Here is a 22,977-nt window from a genome sequence, read left to right as displayed (position 1 = left end):
CTCTGTATATTTCAGAGAAGAGGGAGCTCTGTAGAAAAAGAGTTCCAGGAATCCATAAAGGGGTCCTCATGAATCTTTGCTGGGTCCCAAGATGTGCATATACAGGGTGAATCTCCATGATGTCATGAAAAAATGACCAGGGAGCTGTGAACTGCACATTCTCAGGGCTCACACAGGGCTAGGAATCATTTGAACTCCCACCTCCAAAGTGGAACTCTGCATTGATCATTCAGGGCATTTGGTAGAGAATCCAGAAGGGCCATGCCTTAGTGGTGGGGATAAACCACCCTAGACTCACTCTAACAAAAATTTTAAATAAATCTCAAAAGGATCAAGCTGAACAACAACAACAAAATTGACCACCTGCTATATAAAGTCCAACTCTCTTTAAAGGAAGACAACAAAATCCAGATATTCAACAATGTATAATTCACAATATTCATCATCCAGTAAAAGTTATTAGACATACAAAGAAGTAGAAAATTATGGGCCAAAGTCAAAGCCCACGCTTTTGCTGCCTCTACGGAAGTCTAATTTGTATAATAAAGTTTAGCATTGTGCAAATATATTATTAGACAAAAGCAGTAGCCAAGAGTGACATTCCTAGAAAGGAGGGGCAGGAAGAGGGTGCTTAGCCATGGGCAGAAGAAGGACTGATTGACCCAGAACAGAACAATGACCTGAAGGAAATTCAGACATGAACACTGAGAGGAGTTCGATTAAAGGATCCCATCTACCATTAGAGGACGATCTGGAGGGAGAGGGGAGGCAGAGATCATTAACTGGCTTTCTGCTTCTGAAATGCTAGGACAGGTTATTTGAATGTGATTCATGATCCCAACAATTGATGTACCAAGTCAGAGACTAAAATTTAAAAAAATAATAAATTAACCCTATTATACCTGGATCTGAAAGCTTAGGACTTGCCTGGTCTATTGGGTGACCAGTTTTGAGGTCACTGCTTCCCTAATATTAGGTTCCTATGAGACAGCAAAACATATAATGAAGCCAAAATGCTCACTTGAGAACTCACTCTGTTCTCGGCTCTATGCTAAGCACCTTTAGGAGCAAAGGGAGAGAGAGAAGACTCACCTGCTCTTAAGAAGTTTATGGTTTAAAAGAGAAGTTAGATACCTGAACATCTCTTGGACTGAATACAAGCTCCTCCAGGAAGAAACTGTGACTTTCATGGTGTATGTTTAATGATTTTCCCAGGACTCTGTGTGGAAAGGTGCTCAGGAACTAGCTATTCAATTAGTAAGTAAAACACACTCATATAGATCCTGGTTTATAAAGAAATTTAGACACACACTATCTTATTTAATCTTCATCATGGCTCTGTGAGGTGGATAGTATCAACTCCATCTTACAGGTGAGGGAACTGAGGCTCACAGAAGGAGGGGACATGTCCAAGGTCATGCAGTAGCAGTGGCAGAGTCCCAGCCCAGTGCCCCATTCACTACCCTGTCTGTCTCCTCCTGGATCCACTAACAGCAGTATCAGATTCTACATCTACTGTGTTTCCATCTATGATGTACACAAGGGAGTTTGGTTTCATCCCTTATTGCTGGTGGGAGTTGAGCTACGTCTTAGTATTTATATTGCTTTTTCACTTAAAATGCAAAAAACAAAATGTCACCAAGCCCTTTTAAAACACACTAACACTGACCCCATCTATCCCAGCAGCGTAGAAATGAAAAAGGACATTACTGAGGTCTCAGTGAAGGCTATCTTTATGGATGTTTCCCCTGACCTGGTATCAACTCAATTGCATTCAGCATTTCTGCTGACCACAGAGAAATGCAAAATGGGCATTCTATTTGCACGCTAATTTTACTGAGCCCCTGCGTCTTCATAAAATGATAACGTGGGGCTCATAAAAATTAAGCATCTCGGGTTCTAATATAAGCAAACGTTGACGCAGGCAGGTAACAAATTGCTTTGTCATTTAGGAGGCCGTAAAAGAGCATTATAATCATCTTTAGGCAAAATGGATGGGTCTCCTTTGCTTAGCTTTTAGCTTTCATTTGCAAAATCAATTTAAGGTAATGTAGCAGCTCTGAGGTTGGTGTGACATGGGACTTCCACTCCCACCCCAATCCTGTTACCAAATCCTCAGACTCTTGCAAAGCCAATTAAACATATTCTTGGTGGAGACAGCAGGGATGATGAAGGAAGTATGCTTGAACAAAGCCAGGGTGGCAAAGAAGCTGAACAATGAGCCCAAGAAAAACATATAAGGGAGGGTAAAGCTAGAGGCCTTGAAGGGAGGCACACTCAGGGGTACAGGGCACCCTCAAATAGAACCAGGACAGCCATAGTGGGCTCCCCAGTTAACAGAAGGTGTTTGCAGTCAAATGTATTTTGTGTAGCATCCCAACTCATACACACACACACACACACACACACACACACACACACACACACACACGAGCACTCCTTTGATAGAGGGATAATGTCCCTCTATCAGCCACCATTTCCTTATTTATAAAATATTTCTTGAGCACCTATTAGGTGGCCAGGCACTAGCTAGTATTATCTTCATTTTACAGAAAACCAAGGCCAATAGATATTAAGTGACTTGCCCACAGCTAAAGGATGGCAGAGCCAGAGTCCCCACCCAGTCAGTCTGACTCCACCTGTGTTCTTCCTCTATGCTTCTCTGCCTCTTGTAAAGGAGGACAATGATATTATCCAGCTCCAATAGCAACTAAGTAGTACTTATTCCGTGCCAAGTACTTTACATGTATGATCATAATTTTCACAGCAACCCAATGAAAAACATCTACAATTCTTACCCCTATTTTTTAGGAAACTGAGTTCTGGCAAGGTTAAGTGACTTGTCTAAACCTGAATAAGTAGCAAATGCTGGGGGGCCAGGATTAAACCTAGGTCTTTTTGAGTCTCAAATATACGCTCTTAACCACTGTGTCATATCACCTCTTGGAGATTAAATGGGGTCTTTGTGGTGGTTTCAAAAAAATACATCCACAAATTCTTCATGAACCTCCTCTTTTCAAGAGGTGAACTCCCTCCCTCCCCTTCAGCGTGGGCTGGCCTTAGAGACTTGCCCTAACAAATAGATTGCTACAGAGGTGATGGTGCTTGGCTTTTGAGATTAGCCTATCAAAAGACAGTGGCTTCCATCGTGGATGTACTTTCTCTCTCTCTCTCTCATCACTCACTCTGGCGGCCTTGACTTGTGGACACTCAGGCAGCCTGTGGAGAGGTCCCCCTGGTGAGGACTGTCCCACCCCAGATGACTGCAGCCCTGGCCCACAGCTTACTGCAACCTCATGAGAGAGCCTGGGCCAGAGCTAGCCAGCTAAGCTGCTCCCACATTCCTGACCCACAGATACAAAGAGATAATCAATGTTTGTTGTTTTAAAAATGCTGAATTCTAGAGTGATGTGTTAGGCAGTAATAGATAACTAATTAATCCCACTGGAGATGGCTGCACTTCCCCTAGTTGATTGGAGAACTTAAGAAACTTTGCATCTCATCTATTGATGCTGAGCCTGAGTGAGGACCAGAGCCACAACCTTGGCGTCAGGATGGAGGGAGAGCCTCCATCGATCTGGTCAACTGTCCGTGGACTGGACCTGTGGTTGGTGGAGGTACCAGCCAAGATGCCAAGAGGCCCCAGAGAGCACCAGCTGGGCCCTCTGAGGACAAAATTCTCTCAGAAGTTCACATGGTCAGTTTTGTTTCCCTGTCTCTCCTGACGATAACTTGTCACAGGGAGTGAGGTATTCTGTGCAGGAAGAAGGGGTGGGGACCTGGGAGGGAAATATGGAATGTGATAATAGAAGGATTTTTTTTTTTAACAGAGAAAACTTTTTCATTTTCTTGACTGCATGATCCCTGAAGGCATCACGAAGTCAGGAAAATGCCCTCCTGTTGGTTTCCATACCGGACCAGTTGCAGTCTTGCCTATCACACTCTGGGGCCCGAACAGGTCCACACTCCTAGCAAGCCGGAGAAAAGGAAATCCTGGAAGCAACAACAGGACGCTCTGGACTAGAACAGCCCTGTCACCGGCCTCCCTGTGTTGGCACCATCCTTGCCAGCCCATCGTCTGCCCAGCCACCAAAGAGGCCTTTCCAAAACGCAAATGGGAGCACACCACTCCCTCTGCATACAACCCGTCGGCAGCGCTCTGCTGTCCTCCTCCGGGCAAGCACAGCCTCCCGCATCTGGCATCGCCCCTGTCTCTGGTAGCTGGCGGCGCCCTCACCCCTCCAGCCCCTTCCACAGGCCCCAGCATCAGCTACTCTCGGCAGCTCCGCAAGCACGAATGTTCTCCCCACGCCTCCACACCTGGGTGCGTGCTTGTCTCTGTCTAGAATGCCAGCCCCCAGCTCATCTGTCTGGCTTACTCCTACTTAGCCTTCTAGACAGCTCAGCTGTGCCTCCTGAGAGTGGAGGGAAGAAACTAATATTCATCCAGGACTGGTCCTAGGCCACCCCTGGTGTTACTGTTGTGTTGTATCTGATTTCATCAGCAGAACAATTCTGTACTTTTCGCTACAAAACACATCACGTTAAAGGTAGTATGAGGAAATCACTCTGTTGCCGATACTGACAATAAAGAGGGAATAGGAGCTGTGAATTATATAAGAACATGCTGCGGTTGCAGGATTTCTTGTATGTAATTGTATGAGAAAACGTAGGCTTAGGAGGCATCCATAGAGCTTTCTTGAAGGCATTGGAGAACCAGTGAATGTATCTGGGTAGAGATGAGACTTGCTGAAAGCCAAAACACCCAGGGCTGGCTCAGCCCAGGAGACTGAGGGTGAATTCAACGGGAGAGGAGAGCTGGATGGGGGAGACTGGGCAGGACACTGGCCCCTGTGTTTCTTCTGCCCCCTGAGGGGGTCAGATGGAAAGCCTGCTGGCTTCCTGGGCAGATAGACCAGGACTCATGTCTAGGACCCGTAGATGACTGGCTGTGAGGCCTTGAGCAAATTCCTTACACATTTGGAGCCTCAGTTTCCTGTAAACTGAGAAGAATAATGACCAGCTCACAAGGTAATCCTTACGTCAGAGATGTTCTGCCCCTGCCCCATGGCTTTGCCTGTAACTGCAGGTCCCATTTACCGAGCCAAAAGCCCTGGGAATAGATGTAGTCGCAGGGGGACTCTGTGTGGGTCCCTGCTCTGTGCACCGTAGGCTGAATCTCTAGCTTCTACCCACAGGGGCCCGAGCACCCCTCCCCCACCACCCATGACAATCAAAAGTAGCTCGGACATCACTAAACATCCCACGTCTTCTCAGGGGCAAAATAGCCCCTGGTTGAATATTCCATACACCCCTATCAAATAAGCTACTTTATTCAGACTGGCCTTGTCACTATCTTCTCAAGCAAACCTTCCATTTCTTAGACTGTGCTGTCTCAAGCAACCCCTCCAAAGAGCCTTTCCAGAAACCTCCAGACCACAGCGCCCTCACCCTCCTCTGAACTCAGAGTTCAACCTGGACCCCTCATCGGGTCATAAATCTTTTGCTGCCTCATTCAGGCAGGACCGAAGGCCACAGCTCAGATTTGCTCTGCCTAATGTCCAGCACCTGCTCCCTGAGCCCCTGGGCCACCTCGAGAAAACAGCGGTGTTGGCAAAGTTTATTTTCAGTTCTCCCGAGCCCTCGCCCCGCCGCCCGCTGGGTCACATTCCCTCAGCGAGGCTTGGACCTCCCAGGGCCTAAAATCTCACATCTGCCAGGTACACTCATCCATGCTGCAGGGTTAGGGTATGAATGTTCTGCCCTTGGAGAAGAGAACAGATTTCTCTTGAAAAGAGTATGCTCCTGACAAGAAACGAAGCATTAATTCTGGAACTTCAGGCCTTTGGGAAAGGAGCTTCTGCCCCTCTGGTATACCTCATGTGTCTACCACATATTAAAACCACATTTTGGCTTTAAAAAGCAGTGAGGAAGCCTCTGACCTAGAGGAGACTCCTAGAGGCCAGAAGAACTGCAAAGCCCGAGGAATCGCCAAGTGGGGCGGACTCACTGTGAAGATGAAGGGAGAGGCCCAGAAGGGACAAGTGACTTGTCGGAGGCTACACAGCAGGAGAGTGGTCAAGCCAGGTCTGGAAGCCAGGGCATAGAGCTCCAACGTCCAAGCAGCCACCTCTCACGTCACTGGGCTGCCTTGGGCGACGTCCCTGCAGGCTGGTGCTTGGAGAGTGCCCAGGCCATGCCTGCCAGGGCTGGGAAGGAAGCCGAATGGCCGTGGGCCTGAGATACAGCGGGCTAGGGCCAGTCATTACCTTGTCAGTCACAGGGGCAGCACTCCTCGGTCAGGCTGCCCTGCTGGGCTTGGCCCCTCTAAAGCCTGCGTGGGCTGGGACTCTGGACCTGGAGCAGGTAGGCAGGCAGCCTTCCGGGGGCTGGGGGGTGTAGGCCGACGGCAGGAGGGCTCTTCCCGTCACGACCTCTCTTGATCCCAGCACCCTCCAAGCTCCTGCAGAAAGTCAGAATCACAGCCACCCTCTCAGGGTACCTACTGAGGTCAGGTCTCCTGGGAAACAGGCTGGGAGAGGCTGAGACTGCCGTGCAGGAGCTTTACCGGGGATTGCTCTTGGCAACTCTTGTGAGAGGTGAGTTAAGCAGGATTGGGACAGTCTCAACAGCGACTTGAATCAATCCCATGGGGAGCTCCAGGCCAGGAGGGCCCTGCATAGCTGTTCCAGGAGGTGAGGGACTGGCTCTGTAGCCTGCACGGCCCGGCTACTGGATGTGGGCTGCCCACGGGCCTGGGCTGGAGCCTCGGGAGAGGCGGCTTCCTTCAGCTGAGCGTAGTTTCCAGGGAGAAACTCAGCTGTGAGCTGTCAGGTACCAGCACTGCTGGGAACTGGGGGAATTAATTGGTCCTGAAGGGCAATTGCGGTGGTGCACACGGCACCCGCTACACCAGCCTTCAGCTGAGGCAGCCCAGGAGAGCAGGGCAGATCTGAGGCCGAAAAGACAAGAAGTCCAAGGATGAAGGACTTTGTTTTTTAGTGCAATTCTACGTGTACTTTCTAACACTGACCATATGCCACACTTTGGGCCGGCCCCTGGAGACGTAGAGAGGAAGCAGACACTCTCCCTGCTATCCAGGGGCTCAAAGACTAGCGAAGAAGAAAAAATCAAGCCTGATTTTGCAGTAATAAACTTGAATTGTGGAGTCGGACAGAGGAAGGGTTAAATCCAAATCCTGCCACCCATGACCCTGAGCTCTGAGATTGTTCCTTTCCTCACCTGCAAAGTGAGGATGATGATATCAACCTCACAGGGGTCTTATAAGAACTGAGACAATGCATCGGGTCTGTGCCCATGACACGACGCATAGAATGTGTTCCGAAATGGCACCTTGCAGACAGTTAGAAGTCACTTGGTCCAACTGCCTGATCTTACAGATGCAGAAACTGAGGGCACTAGACTCTCAGCAACACTAGAGCCATGACTTTGCCTGTCTTTTTCACAAATTGTGTTCCCAGTGCCTAGCACACAGAAGGAGCTCAATAAATCCTCGTGGAATAGTTGTAGAGCACTTGTTGTCCTTTGGTTGTGTGAGCGCAGCAGGCTAGAACTGAGTGCCCGGGCTTTTCCTAACACACGCTCTGCCTTCCATCTCTCCCAGCCTCCAGAAATTTCTCACCAGGTTCAGTTTCAGACTTATTAGCAAATGCAAATTGAATTAGGAGGTGCCCTTTTGCAACAAGGGCAACAAAAAGTTTCCCCAGAAAAAGAGGGTGAGAAGAGGTGAAAGCTAGGATGAAAGTCGAAGACAATACATTCTAATCAAACTCGATAAATATGTAAATTAAAGCAGCTAAACAGTTGGCTTTGACAAATGACTTCTCCGGAATTTTCTACGCTGAAAGGAGAGAGTTCAGCCTGCCTGCTAGTGCAGCCAGAGCCCTCTCCTGCTTTCCCAGCTATGCGGGCTGATGGCGCAGGCACTCGGATGCTTAGAGGCGGAGCAGAGAACTAATCCTTCTTTTAATGGATGCCATTTATTGAGCATCTGCTAGCTGCTAGGCCAGCCTCCCTCAACCCTGTGAGGGCAGAGGATCCCTGTCTCCTTGAGGAGGAAGCCAGGGTAAGAGCGAGTAAGGGCCAGATTCACCAGACTCCCAAGCCTGGTGCCGTTGAGGGGCCAAAGCAACCAGCTGTTGAGAATATAAATTCAATCCCTCCAGTGGTTTTATGGCCCTCTGGGGGTCTGAACAACTGAAAAGTTCGTGCTTTTCAGTCTTTTCTCCCCTACAGGACCTGGTACAGTGGTAGTGTTCAGAAAAGAGCTTTCCTTAACTCGTTACCTAGCTCCAGACGGACCTCTTCCCTGACAGCCCCCTTCTCTGTTTCTCCATCTATAAAATTAGCCCTTGGAGTCGGCCCTGCTGAAGGCCCAGACAGCATGGAGCAGAAAGGAGCGGTCAGACTGCAGATTCTCTGCAAAGTGAAAGACAATTGTCATTGTAACCTCTAAATTTGGGGGTGGGGGAGGTTATTACATAGCAATAGATAACCAGAATCATTGCCATGAAATTGACGAAGCTAATGGGTTACAGTACAGCCGTCAGCTGAGAGGTAGTTGAAAGGAATAGGCTTTGAGCGGTTCCCGTGTGTCAGGCACTTTCCATACATTACGATCCAGGTCTCACCAGGCCCCGGGAGAAGTGTCCTGTTTTCCTCATATTACAGACAAGAAATCTGAAGTTAAGTGCTTTGCCCAGGGCCACCCAGCTAGCAAGAGTTACACTGGAATTTGAATCCTGTCTTTCTATCCCCTGAGACCAGTCTTTGTCTTGACACCTCCAAGGGGGAAAGCTCATTCTCCAGCTATACCAGATAAAAGATTTGTTCTGCGTGTAAACGTGGGCAGGCACACGCACGCATCTGCTTCTGACTCAAACTCCTACAAATTCCTAAGTTTTTGTACAAAGTTATCAGAGTTGAGGTATACACAGAAATTCAAGTTGAATGGTTTGCAGCCTTGGAAAGACACTATTAATACAATTTCCCCAAACAGAGAACCGATATTTATGAGCGCTTGGAATGCTTCAGGAAAAGAGTTTCCCGGTATGGCTGGGAGTAGTAATGTGATCCAGGCCCTGAGCCGAAGATCTGTCTTGCCTGGTGCTGGAGGAATTTAGATTTGTAGACTATTCTTTCTTTCCTATTGAGATCTTCATTGACTTGTATAAAAATACCACTTGCAATCTCAAGTCCCCACTGATATCTTCATATAAGCACTGAAAATGCTACTGGGCTTTGGAGATTTCATTTAATGAAGGAAAAGTATTTCTATTAAAGAGTGGATTTTTTTTTCTCTCCACACAACATCTTCAGAGGAGCCAGGGAAGCTGGATTGTTCCAGGCTCTGAGAAAATGAACCAACCCACGCCTCACCCATGATGTGGTCACACAGGCTACGGAAGGCAAGGAAGGGTCAGTAACGAGGGGAAAATAAGAGCAATTATAATAAACTCCCACGTCCCCATGATCTTACAGTTGATGAGGCGCTTTGGCACTCAGTAGGGAGATATTTCTGTTGTCACTGCCCCTTGTGCACTAGAAGCTAATCTAGGCTCTGACCTGCCCACCCCACTCTCACCTCGACCCTCTCTCGCCAGCTCTTCACGCCTCTTCACACAGGAGTTCAAACTAGTTTCTCCGCCTTGTCTAGAGAGCTGCCCTGGGTTCTGTGGACCTGGCTCCTTACCCTTCAGGTCTCTTCTCATGAGAATGGTAGCTCCATGGTGGCAGGGACTTTGTCTGAGTAACTGCTATGGACCCGGGTCTAACATGGTACCTGCAGATACACATGCTGACTGCATATTTATCGAGTCAATAAGTACAGCCATCAGGCATTGAGGGATGTGTGCTGGGGAGGGTGAGCACCAAAGGAGGAAGACAGAAGACATGGTTGGGGTCAGCAGATTGTCCAAAGTCATCCAGGGGGTCAGTGGTGAGAACAGAGGGGACCCCAGTCTGATGAACGGTAAAACCTGTGTCCCTTCACCCTGAGGCCCCTGTGCCTCACAAAGAGGCCACAGAGTGCAAGGGTGTGAGCAGGACCTTCGGTGTGGCTGTGCCTGTTTTCCAATTCTGTCTCTGTCACTCACTAGCTGTGTGGTCTTGGGAAAGTCACTCACTCGACTTCTGGAGGCCTCAGTCTCCTTATCCATAAAATGGGAATAATAATAATATTCATCTTATTGGGTAGTTGTGAGGACTAAATGAGCTAAAATAAAGCACAAGGTCGTGGGGAGGGCTCAAGCAAATTATTCCTCCCACGTGCAGGCACAACTGAGAACCCCTGGCCCAGTGTGAGCCAGGGCCAAGCTCTCTACTCCCTGGGTCTTGGTCTTCTTACTACATCATCTGCAGTAAGAGTGGGTAGGGCTAGGTGGTCTCTCTTTTCCCCCTCCAGGCCGAAAAGACTGTGATCCTGGAGGTTTGGAGGACCCAGGAGCTGGCTCCGGATGGCTCTGATTAGACCACATTGGTCTTAACATCAAGGAGAGGACGCTGGGGTGAGTGGACAAGAAAACATGCATACATCAAGCAGATAATTTCTCGCAGACACAGTCCCTTCCTGGGAACAGGACAAGAAGTATTAAGATAATGGCGGTGCAGCCTCTCTGGGAACTCACAAAGCTTCGAGCAAACAGATTGGATTTATAACAGAAATGGAAGCCATGTGCATGAGGAGAAGGAAGAAAGGCATTTTCAAAGGATGAAGGAGGAGGACTAATATATTTGCAATCAGTGGCATAGAGGGGTTCAAATGCATGCACACCAGGAGACAGAAAGAAACAGCATCCTGGGAGGGCACGAGAAGAGAAGGGGAGATCACGGTAGCTGAGCATCTGATCTGTGCAGGCAACAGGGGGGCATGTTATCATCTAATCTCATTTCATCTGGGCAGCCTCCCAGAGGGTGGGTGTCTGATCGCCACCCTACAGACCCCACAGGTGGTGAGCAGTAGAGCCAGAACAGAAACCCAGGTCACTGACTCCAAAACCCTGCACTCCTTCCCCTCCAGCTCGGTGCCTCACTTATCCAGAGCTTCCTGTCCTCATAACCTCACACACCGAGATCACAACAAAGAGCCAGAATGAAGCAGAAAAGGACTGAAAACGACCCCAATCCAGAGGCACAGCCCCACATTAAAGGTCCTCGGGAGAACCTGTGGGGGACACTGAAGGATGGGGAGATTCTCTCGATTTCTGGGGAAAAGGGACGAAGTGTACATCTTGAGAGCCGGTACGAGTGCAGAGTGAATCAGGAGGGGAACTGGCAAAGCCCCACAGAGAGACTGGGGCCCTCCCAGGACACGTTCTTGATCGCCTGGCACTATGAACACATCGAAAGGAAGCAGGCGTCAGCTGGCCGCGGGCTGTGTGCCTCCAGAGCTCTGCACGGCAGTGCCAACCCAGCCCGTCTCTGGCAGGGAGAGGGCAGCCTGACAGCACTGAGGTGTGCGGCCCGCTCGGTGCAGCCAGCGCCACGGTGGGGTTAGGGTGGCCGCACCTGCGGTATCTGCCCTTATCCATCTCGGGCCCCTCCCTCCCTCCCTCCCCACCTCGGCACTCAGCCAGCTGTCTTCTGGAGGTGACTCAGCACCCCCCCCCCCCCGCTCCCCTGGTCCCCGCCACAAAGTGCCAGTGCTGAGCGCTAGAGACAACCAGAGGATGCAGTCAGGGGGCTGCTCTCCAGAAACTTACCATCTAGAAACCGGGTACAATTTCAAAACAAAAATTGGAAGCAAATTTTGTTTTGGAGGCCCATTGGCTGAGAAGAGTATGCTTAGCTGTCTGGAGAGTTCAACAAAGATGGGTGCTGGGCTGGAGGTGTGAGGTGTTCCCAAGGGTAAGTGCTTCCCCCAGGCCAGCTCCCTCACTCGGGTCAGGTTCAGAGCATGATCACAGCCCAGCTGTGGACTGAGCTGACCAGGGCTGGGCTGGGATCTTCTCTCTCCCCCCCAGCCCACCCCTCTCTCTGGTTCTGAGGGTGACGTGAAGGTCCTACATGGCACCCACTCCTCCCTGGCGCATAGTAGGTGCTCCACGTGGGAATGTTGGAGTGGATGGACAAGCCGCTTGCTCACTTTAAAGCTCTGCATTCAGACAGCACCCATGTGACTGTCTGGCCTTCGGAAGAACTGGGACTCGCTTTTGAATGGTGCTAATGTGGCAGTAACGAGGTGGTAAATGTCTGTCTGTCTCCCAGCCTCTAGCAAGGCCATATTCTCCATTCCCCGTGTTCCCCACTGTGTCCTTTCAAAGCCCTTGTCTTTAATGGCGAGTGGAGGAGTTCCAGACAGCTATTTGCATTTTCAATTCTAGAAATCATTAATATTTTACAACGGCCAGCACCATGGTTTATTAACACACTTAGATTTCCTACCTGCTACTGTTAAAGGGAAACTTTCTATTTGAGAAATATTCCAAGATGGGGTGATGTTCCAACTTTTGTTCAAATTCTGCTCTCAGTTCCCCACTCTCAGGAGCTCAGTGGGGGAGACGGATCTGTAAGTGGAGAAGGAGGATTTCGAGGGACCGCTGTGTGGACTGAGGGACACACAGGGGCCGGGAGCCCAGAGGAGACCCAGGCACAGCCTGGGCGGGTGGAGTCAGGCTTCTCAGAGGAGGGCTGCTGGTTCCAGGGGAATGTTTCTGCAGAGTGAGTGAATCAGAAGACCTGTGCTTAGACACGGCCCTTCTGATTATTTGCACTCATTGTGGCCATAGGCTGAGGTTAAGATCAAGGGTCTTTGAGCCAGGCAGGCCTGGGTTCAAATCCCAGCTCTGACACCTCTAGCTGTGTGGCACTAATGATAACTAATAGCTTTTGAGCATTTCCTGGGGGTCAGGAGAGGGCAGCCTTTGTGCGCCTGTTCAGTGCATCTGGCACTACAGAGGGGGTGACCTCGCTGGGTGGCCGCAGCTGTGGGACCGGACCCTGCCCATCTCCTCTCTCCTCCCTCCCACCTCACCTCTGCATTCACCAGTGTGTGCTATTTCCTTTGAAACTCACAACCACCCTATGGGTCATTCCTGCATCCTCATTTCACAGAATAAGAGACTAAGAAACAGAGAGGTTGAATCATTCACTGCAGACCACGGAGTTAGCTGGTCAGGATTTGGTCCCTGAGCCGCCAGGGCAGTTAAACACTGAGCACTTCTACCTCTCACTGCAGAGGTGGACGTGAGGATTAAAGCCGGCGGCGCACGGTGGGACCTCAGTAACGTAGCTGCTGTTGTTGTCCATTGTCTCCAAAGCCCAGCTCATGAATCCCTCCTTCACTAAGCGCCTCTGATCTCTCTGGCCAGAGGACCCTAGGTGTCCCTGGCTCACAGTCTGTCCCCAGCATCACCGCCATCCTTCTGTGCCATTGTCACCTCCTCCCTTCTGTCCCCTCCCAGCGACTCTCGCCCTTCTTGGCACAGGGGAAGGTTGCAGTCAGTGTTTGCTACACGGATTGAGAGAGGACAATATTAACCACACCAATTCCCAGAAGAAAATGTTTGCCAAAGATCTTTAGCCTGGACACAGCAATATCAAAATGACACAGCTATAAATTGCTTTTCAGATTCAAACTGGAAAGGTGAACTTTGACCCTGTCAAAAAAATAAGAACAAATTAAATTGAAACACAAAGCCACTTCCCTTGTTCCAGGGCTCTGGATTTCTAATTAACCTGCAGCACGATTCCGAAGGGTGCAGGGGATGGGGAAGATGGTGTCTGTTACCTTGCGAACGGAGCAGAGCTCAGGAGAGAGCTTTTTGTTCATTGGTTCGTTTGTTTGTTTTCTTTCCTGGGATGTATTGTGCTTCTTGTGCTTTAGGTCCTCAGATGAGAGCGATCCCAGGAGATTAGAAAAAAAATAATTGCTAGAAGCTGACCTTGTACAAAAGAACCCACAACAAAACAGCCCTCACCCTCCCTGTCCCAGAGAGAAGCAGCTCAACCCCAGCAAGTAAGAAGCACCGGACTGAATTTCAGCAGCACTAGCTGAAAGGTGAGGCTCCCTTTTCGGGAGGCTGAGGGTAGAGGGCCCCCCTGGAGCAGGTGCTACCACTTAACTCAGAGTCTTGGCGAGGCGGCTTTGGGGTTTTGACAGCCAAGCCTCTGAAATAGTGATACGGAGACAATGGTGAATGACAGGGAACTCATTCAGGCCAAAGCAGGCAACCAGAGCAACTCCAAGCTGGGAAAGGGAACACCGGACAGAAGGCGAGCTGCAGCCGGGGGCAGAGGCTTTCCAGGAATCGCCACCACACCTGCTGGCGGTAATGAAGAATGGGGTGACGTTCCTAACCCACTGATCCCCAAACTTGAACGAGAGAGAATCGCCTGGTGTACCTGCTACAGGCTCCTGGGTCCTCCTCCAGACTCACTGAATTTGAATCTCCAGCAAAGGGCCTGGGGATGGATAGTTTTAAACCAGTGACCTGGATGCTTCTTATGACCAGACAGTTTTGGAAATTAGTGATTTAGAGTGTGAACACTTTCCTTATTGGAGCCTCTTGGGATACTGTCTGGCTTGGGCAAACCACATCCCTTCTCTGAGCTTCTGTTCCCACGTCCATACAATGGGGGCGGGGATCCCTGCCTATCAGGGGTGTATTGTGTCTGAGGGGGAAATAAGATGAGTCTGTCAGGTGTGTCGACAGGGCCTGGCCCCTAGGAGGTGTGCCGTGTGTGGGATGCCTGCCCTCGTAGGTATGGGGGGCTGAAGTCCTCCAAACCAGCGCCTCCAGTGATGCCAAGAGACCCTCTTTTTATTCTCAAGTTTTTGGCTCACAGCCACTGAGCTTCAGCCTCAGATACTCCTGCTGCCCAGGGGGCATCGCCACAGGCCCTGCCCCATCCCAGGAACCAGTGCCACAGGGTCCCAGAGCCTTCAGCGGTAGAGGATGTCAGGACACAGGCTTCCTTGGGGAAGCTCTGCTCAGAGAAGCCAGGGTGGAGGTGACCTCCCAAGTCCTTGGCGGAATCAACTCAGGCTGACAGCTGATCTTCCAGATTTCCACTCCTCACTCCTGGGGCTCCTGCCAGGTCTCCTTATAACCCCAAAACAGTAGGTCCAGTCCGGGGGGCAGGGGCCCTCAGCTCAGAGTGGGGACTTAAGGAGGGGAGTTCCCTCCCAGCTCATACCAGTCTGCCAAGAGACAGGCCTCACTGGGGGCAGGGGAAGGGATTAGTGGTCAAGAGACCAGGGTGAGGAGAAGCAGGCCATGGAGGGTGTGTCATGGGTTGAACTGTGTCCTGCAAATTTATCTGCTGACGTTCTAACTCCCAGTATCCCGGAATATGGTTGTATTTGGAGACAGGTTGTTGAAGGAGTAATTAAGATAAAATGACATCTTATGAGTGGGCCCTAATCCAATATGACTGGTGTCCCTACAAGAAGAGATTTGGACACAGGAAGGCCCAGAGGAAAGACCACAGGAAGACTGAGAGAAGATGGCCATCTATGAGCCAAGGAGAGAAGCCTCAGGAAAACAACCTGGCCGACACGGTAATTTCAGATTTTGGGACTCCGGCACTGTGAGAAAAGAACCTTCTGTTGTGTCAGCCCCCAGGTGGTGGGGTTTGTGCAGCAGGCAGCTGGGGCAGACTAAGACAGAGGGCCCCGGCTCTGGTGCCGGATCCTTGCCCTGACTGCTACTTTGGGAAAGTCTCCCTCCGTTTTCTCATCTGTGAAAGAGGAAAACAGTATGTTCGACAAAAGGTTGCTAACATGGGCATAACTCGAAGAAGACAATCTAAGCATGGCTCTTACTAAGTGTGTGATATGTGTTGTCTGCCCTCCCTGTTCAGCTGTGTCCTATAAACTGTCACCCCCGTTTCATCACACAGGAAATGGGGATACAACCCTCATCTACCTCATTTAACAGGGCTGCTGGGAAGCCAGTGAGATGACTTATGTGACACGTTCAAGAAGGTACAAAGCGCTTTACAGATGGGAGAAACCACTGCATCCAGGCAAAGCGGGACATCTTCCTCCCTGAGAGATCCTTTCCAACTGAGATCCGAAGTGCAGAGCAGCGGAGATAGCAGTGGGTTTAGGCGCATAGGCGTTGGGTCCAAGCCCCAGCTCTGCCGTTCCAGTGAACACACGGGCATGTCACTCAGCTTCAGGGTCCTGCCTATGAAACTGGGAGGAGGACAGCTGTGATGGAAGATGCTAATACTTTCGATCCAAGCAGCCACCAAGTCCCAAGTGATCCCCTGCGCTTGCCCAACTCAAGAAGTTTCCCCCCCTGCTCCCAATAGCATCGTGCAAAATCGGTGCCAGAGGACTCACTCCAGTGTCTGGGAGAAGTTCTACTTATCACCCATCAGAATCCCCTTCTGATACAGACATCACACTCTTCTAAAAACCTAACATACAGCACGTGGGCACTGGCCCCCCTCAGCCTTCTACTGGGGTCACCAGCAGACTCGGGGTCCAGCTTCTCCCCACCGTCCAACGTGACTCAGAATCAGAACAAGGAAAAGTACTTGGGGATGAGGCAAAAAGCATAACAAGCAGAACGTTTAAAAAAAAAAAAAGAACTCTTTCCAACAAGGCTCATCCAGGGGACGCTGTGTGTAAGTGGGGTCTGGGCGAAGGGCTGGATTTTCCTTGAGGACCTGCCTAACTCTAGGTGGTCTGACTCTAGTAACAAGTAAAAACATTAGGTCGTCAGGACTCGAACCACTGATCAGAAGGTGAGGTCAGAGGTAACTGATGAGCCTCAGGGAAAGAGCTCTGTAGTCACGTTCCAGTCAACAGCTGCTTTACCAACACCACACTGGATATAATTACTTTCTACTTTGCTGGGGTGGGGAGGGGGGATGAATGGGAAGAGAAGGCCTAAGCCACCCTTCCAGTTTGAGGCAACCTTTTGCAAATCGAATAAGGAAGCCATCACTGGCAGTCATGGGATGTTCTAATGATGCCCAGAAAGTGTACCCAGAGGAAAATCATTTTTCTGGCTCTGTTGGTACTCAGAGTCTGGCTGCCTAGACCATTAGGTGGGCAGTTCCAGAGACCACACCTCCTTACCCTGCAAGGGGATAAGAGATGGGGGGGGAGATTTTCCTTCGTTTGCAGAGGGTCCTCATCGTGACTGTAGGTGAAGACTCACGGGTTGTGTCCAGCCTGTGTTCATCCCACAGAGGAGCTCACAGACCTCTCTGGAGTCCTTAGTGGGGTTGGCTCCCGCTGTTGGGCCAAGGCTGTGAGGCCGGACGCTGGTCAGGAGATGGCCTGCCAGGAGGCCTGTGCTACTGAAGAGTCCAGGGTGGGAGGGAGAGAAGAGGAAAAGAAGGCAGAGGCAAAGAAGGACGCGAAGCACCCCCCTGCCCACGGTCACAGCCGCAGCCCTCACAGTAGCTGCAGCCTGAGTTCTGCCCTCATTTACCAGAGCTGCTGGGAAGCCAGCGAGATAACCTATGGGAGCTGCTGGTTAGGGAGGTCAGGTCAGGTGACGGACAGAGAGAGGTGGGAAGGCCCCCCTGGGAGACAGAGGCAGCCACAGGCTCACGGAGCCAAGGCCGAGAAGCAGACAAACGTGGAGAAGGTGACAGACATGCAGCAAAGGCACACAGAGAACGAGAGGAAGGGAGGAGAGTGTAAAGGGAAGGACGTGAGCCGGAGGAAAGGCCAGGGGAGCTGCCGAACCATCGGCTTCAGTGAAAGACGTCAACCTGTGTGCAGAGAGTGTGGGGCTGGGATGGAGCAGTGGTGCTTAATGGAGAGGAGAGGCGGAGGAGAAGGGCCCCGCGTGCGCTCCCGTCAGCAGGTGATGGGTCTGCGCTGCAGGCCGCGCCCTGTGCTGACACCACCCCAGCCTTAATGGAGGAAGGCAGCAGGAGAGGCTGTCCATGCTCATGAAATTCTCGCGTCCGGTCCCGTGATCTCAGACTGGAGTGGTCGGTCTGCGGTGGAAAAAGTCCACAGACTGGGGTTTGAAACCCAGATCTGTTGATCAGTGGCTGTGTGATTTTATGTCTATTTCTTCACCTCTCTGAGCCTCACTGTGCTCATGTGAATTAGGGGCGCGAATGCCATCTGCTGCCTCTGTTCTCACGGAGAGTTTCTGACGATCATGTTGGTGGGTCTGGTCTGTGAAGGCCCTTAGCCAGCACCTGCGGGCAGCTCTCCCCACTTTGGGGCCCTGCTGGTACTGACCCTCCCGCCATGGCTGGCAGTTTCCTCCGAGGTCTGCTCAGGTGAACCTCCCTGATCACCCTCTACACGGCAGCATCCACCCTTCCCTCTATTTCCTGTCTTCTTCTCCATAGCACTCATCACCCCCTGAAGCGTGGGTGTTTATTTTCTTCCCCTCCCCCCACTAGAATACAGGCTTCCTAAAGGCAGTGACTTCGCCATCTGATTTACTACTGTAACCTCAAAACCTAGAACAGTAGGTACGGAATAAATACCCGTGGAAAGGAAAGAAGGCGGGGAGGGAGTGGGAGGCGGAGGAGATCTTCACGCCCCGGCATGCATAAGGTGGCTCAGAGGATCAGGAGGAATTCAGTGTGTCTGGAAAAGAAGATGGAGGTGATGATGCCCCCGTCCCGCCCCACCCTTCCAAACCCCACCGGTCCTTCTCGTGTGTGGGCTCTGGCGTTCTCTCTATTCTCAGGCCCACCTAAGCTTTGGGGCCTTCCCCCCATCCTGCTTCCGTGCCCCTGGCTCCCCCGAGGCCCTCTCCATGCATCCACCTTTCGGGCACCACTCCGGGCTCAAAGCCCCTTCCTCTCCTCTCCTCTTCCCTGTCCTGTCTTCAAGGCTTAGCTCCAGTCCTGCTTCACTCGTTCATTTCACATCCATTCATTCAAAGACTCAGTGCTGTTTCTTGCTGAGGGAGATGCTCTATGCAATCAGAACGGACTCTATCAGCTCAGCAGTGAGACGGTGTTGTTATGGAGCTCATGGCTCCAGGGACTCAGAATGCCCCAGTATTAGAAGACAACCCCCATTCTCCTTGCTTACACTGCCGAAGAGACCTGAATGCTGCTGAGAAGCTGCCAGCACCCTAAACAGGTGATGACACAAATTGCATTGCTGGGACTAAGGAAGTCATCAGTGTTGGACCGAAAGGGAGCAAGGAGGTCCTAGGTGGGGAATGATCTGATTCAAGAGGCCCTGTGGGTCCTGGAAGAGCATTAGAGAGATATAGTATGATATCACTTATATGCGGAATCTAAAAAAAAAAAAATGATACAAAAATATTTGGCAAACGTAAAGTTTAGACAAACTTGTTTTTAAAATGCAACGAAGTTACAGCTTTCAATTATGTTTAATTTTCTTATAAAATTTAAAACTTTTTTTGGGGGGGCGGGCCACAAAACCTGAATAGTGGAAAACTAACTTTTCACCATTAACCCTGATGAGCTTCCAAGAAGTTTACACAGACTACTACTATGTTATGCCCTGGAACGACTTTGTCCTCAACTCACTCAGGCCCACCCATATCGGCAGACGCGCAAAGTCCACGAAACGCGTCGTTTTCATTAGTTCATTCTTACTGACAAAATCAGGGTATAGTCGAATGGCCTCTTTTGACTTAATGTATAATATTAAAGAGGTGTGGGGCTTCCCTGGTGGTGCAGTGGTTGGGGGTCCGCCTGCCGATGTGCGGGACGCGGGTTCGTGCCCCGGTCCGGGGGGATCCCACGTGCCGCGGAGCGGCCGGGCCCGTGAGCCATGGTCGCTGGGCCTGCGCGTCAGGAGCCTGTGCTCCGCGGTGGGAAGGGCCACAGCAGTGAGAGGCCCGCGTACCACAAAAAAAAAAAAAAGGGGGGTGAACTAATTCTTAAAAAAAAAAAAAAAAAAAGAGCATTAGAGATCCCAATAGTGATGCTAAAGTCGTGTCTGTGTTATTGTCAAGGGACGGAGACACAGAGGGAGGGAGAGTCTGTGCATCTGTGAGGAGAGAGGGGGCATGAATGGGAGGGACTAGGCTCAAGGTGAGTTTCTGCTTTGGAGCCTCACGCCCAGCTTTGCCCCATCCTAGGCAGTGGACGTCTAGGAGCCACTGGAATCTATGACATCAAGGCAAGATCCCCATTCAGAAACATGGGAATCCTCTGCCTGTCATGGAGCTCTTGTACAAAGGAAGCTGGCATTTATATAACGGGAAAAGGAGCTGGGCCCAGACGGCTGCAATACAAGTCAGAGAGAGAAGGGTGATATGCCTGAGAGGCCCTCCTGGCCACCTCAATCCCGAGTGACTCTACCGTTCCTTCCTTCCTTCTTTCCTTCCTTCCTTCCTCCCTCTCTCCCTCCCTTCCTCCTTCCCTTCCTTCCTTCCTCTTTCCTTTCCTTCCTCTTTTTCTTTTAATAAATATCTCTCAGTTATTAGGACTTGGGCAATCTCCAAAGAAGAGGGTAGCCAGAACTCACAGCAGCTGGGAGATGGGCATACTGCCCAATAAAGGAAATCCATGACACCATGTTCATAAGTTTTTTCTTTATCCTAAAGGTACTGCATGTGTTGGGATGAGGCTGCCTGTGATTTGGGGGATGGAGGGGCTGATCAGATTTTTCTTTGGTAAAGACCACTCGTGCTGCGGAAGAGAGACAACACCTGGTCCAGAAGGCCCTGAGACCCCACTCATCCCTCTGTGGCTGCATGGGCTGCACAGTCATATCTCTCTGCTGTGACTCGAGGTGTCCTCATTACGCTGTTAGCACCTCAAGGGCAGGAGAGCAGCAGGTCTGTGTGTATGCCATAGAGCCTGGCACCTGGTCTCAGCCTGAGCCTCAGCGAGCGTTTGCTGGCGATGACTTCCTGCTTATGGAACGAATGGGGCAGGCCAGGGCCCACCTAGGTCCCAGCCTCCGAGACATGTGCTGCTTCCACTGAACCTGAGGTCCAGCCACAGCGTGCTGAGCCAGGAGACCAGGCTCAGTTTATGAATTCCTTACATTCCCAGACCATTTTGATTCAAGGGGAGGGGGGTACATAGAAAGGCTCAGCTCAGTTACATAATAGATACAAAAATGGTGGCGTAGAAGCAGGCAACTTTCCCAACTTTTCACATGAAAACAGGAGAAAGATCAGGATTCATTAATAAGTCATCAGATGTCAGAGAAAGAAGGACCATTAGAGACCAACGAGTTCAAGCCCCCCTTTTCCAGGTGAGAAAACTGACTGCCGGGGTGGGGGGTGGCTCTGGCTGAGGGTCCCACAATTGGTGGCAGATCACAGGGAAGGAGTTCCTCTACACACATCAAATAAAACAGGGCAAAGATAGCAAAGCATCATTTGAACCTTATCAAGTGCTGAAACCTACCCTGAACAGATAGGAGCGTGGGCAGAGGTTAAAGCCAGGCTAACCAAGAGAAGTAGCACTCACACCGCAAATGTGAGTCACACGCCAAGTCCCTGAAAGTCCCATTGAAGGGGGCAGGTGAAATTAATTTTAATGGTATATTTTATTTTACTCAAGTATCTAAAACATTATTTCAGCACCTAATCAATATGATGGACCGACCACAGCTGAAGGGTTCACGAGTGCCTAGGGGCCGTGTACTGCACGGCACAGGGTCAGAGGAATCAGGGAAGCCTTGCGGGAAGGAGTCCCTGCGGAAGGAAAAGCGTTCAGTGAGGCAGAGAGGGGCAGGAGGCTTTCCAGATGGAGGTAACATTATAAGCAAAGGTAGAACGTCGGGAATGAGAATATTCTGCTCACGGAGGGCGCTGGCCTGGCTGCAGTTTAGAGTCTTGTGGGCGAGAAGTTGAGGGTGGAGACCACCGAGGTGCTCCCTCCCTTGTTCCACGCAGTTCCATCCCAGCAGCCAGGACTATCTTCGTAACTCACGTGGCACCGGTTGGTGTAAAGAGCACCCTCGCCGCCTGTTTGCCTCTTCACACCACCCTGGGAAGTAGACCCAGAGCAGCTGCCCACAATGGCACAGCTGAGTTAGCAATGGACCCCGACCTCCATCTCCCCCTGCTCCTTCCAGAATACCAGCTCCACCTGGAAGCCAAGTGCAGACGGGTTTCCTCCCTGAGCCCCGAGCAGGTCTGTGCATTTGCCGTGTCTCTTGCTGGACCTGATGCTCCCCGCCTGCCCGGCCTGGGTCTCTCCTCCTTTGGGAAATTTTCTCCGACTCTTGTCTTATCAGGATCCACACCAATTTTTCCCTTCTATGAATTTCTATTAAGGAGACATCTAAAGTTTTATTGTAAAATAAGTCGTTTCTATAGATTTTTCTAATTAGACTTACCTCCTCCCATTAAAAGTCCAAGTAAGAGGGAGGAAAAAGACAGGAGGTAGAGAGACGGGGAGGTGTGGAGGGGAGTACCTATTCACAGCTTCCTGATGCTACAGCACAGCAGCAAGTCATGGCTAAGAATGGTCATTTCAGAAACAGTGAAACAAACAGAACCTAGCAGGAGGCCCATTAATTCTGAGTCTGAAGAGGCACCAACAGATTCCAGCACCAGAACTGGGGCGGCGTGCTGGGGAGGCTGGAAGTCTGCCATCCCTGCCTCCCACTGGGACCTGCAGGTAATGCTAGGGGAGCTGGAAAGGCTTTGCGAGGCTGTCTGTCAAGTCACCCACACAGAGAGCAGCTCAGGAAGTGGGAAGGCGTCTTCGAGAGGGAGCGTGGGCTGGCCACCCCCACGGAGCCATAAGCGGGACAAACACTATATTTGCAAACAACCATCGCCCTGCTTCCCACTCAGGCAGAACTGGATCCAAGTCCTGGCTTTACCCCTAAGAAGACGGTGATCTTCGGCAGGTCAGGGCTTCAGCTGAAGTTGGTTTGTCTGCACAGGTGACCCTACTCGCATAACGGGGTGATTCGGGAAGTCAAGTGGGCTGGTGTATATTATGGTATCCTGCTCATTGTAGGCATCAGATACAGGCTAGTGACTGTCTCTCGGGGCTTACTCTCTCCCTTCTTCATCCTCTACCTCTTTCCTTCTCACACAGGGAAGCGGGATGGGAGGGAATTGTAGTGTT

The 22,977-nt window shown here is 50.8% G+C and overlaps 1 protein-coding gene across 5 annotated transcripts in view; it reads right to left on the bottom strand.

Moving 5' to 3' along the window:
* AGBL4 (AGBL carboxypeptidase 4) overlaps positions 1–22,977 on the bottom strand; it is a 1,382,976-nt gene that overhangs the window by 156,468 nt on the left and 1,203,531 nt on the right. The window lies entirely within an intron of this gene.

Source organism: Kogia breviceps, chromosome 1 (genome assembly GCF_026419965.1).
Source record: "Kogia breviceps isolate mKogBre1 chromosome 1, mKogBre1 haplotype 1, whole genome shotgun sequence".
Classification (NCBI taxonomy): domain Eukaryota; kingdom Metazoa; phylum Chordata; class Mammalia; order Artiodactyla; family Physeteridae; genus Kogia; species Kogia breviceps.
This window is presented reverse-complemented; position numbering and strand designations above follow the sequence as displayed.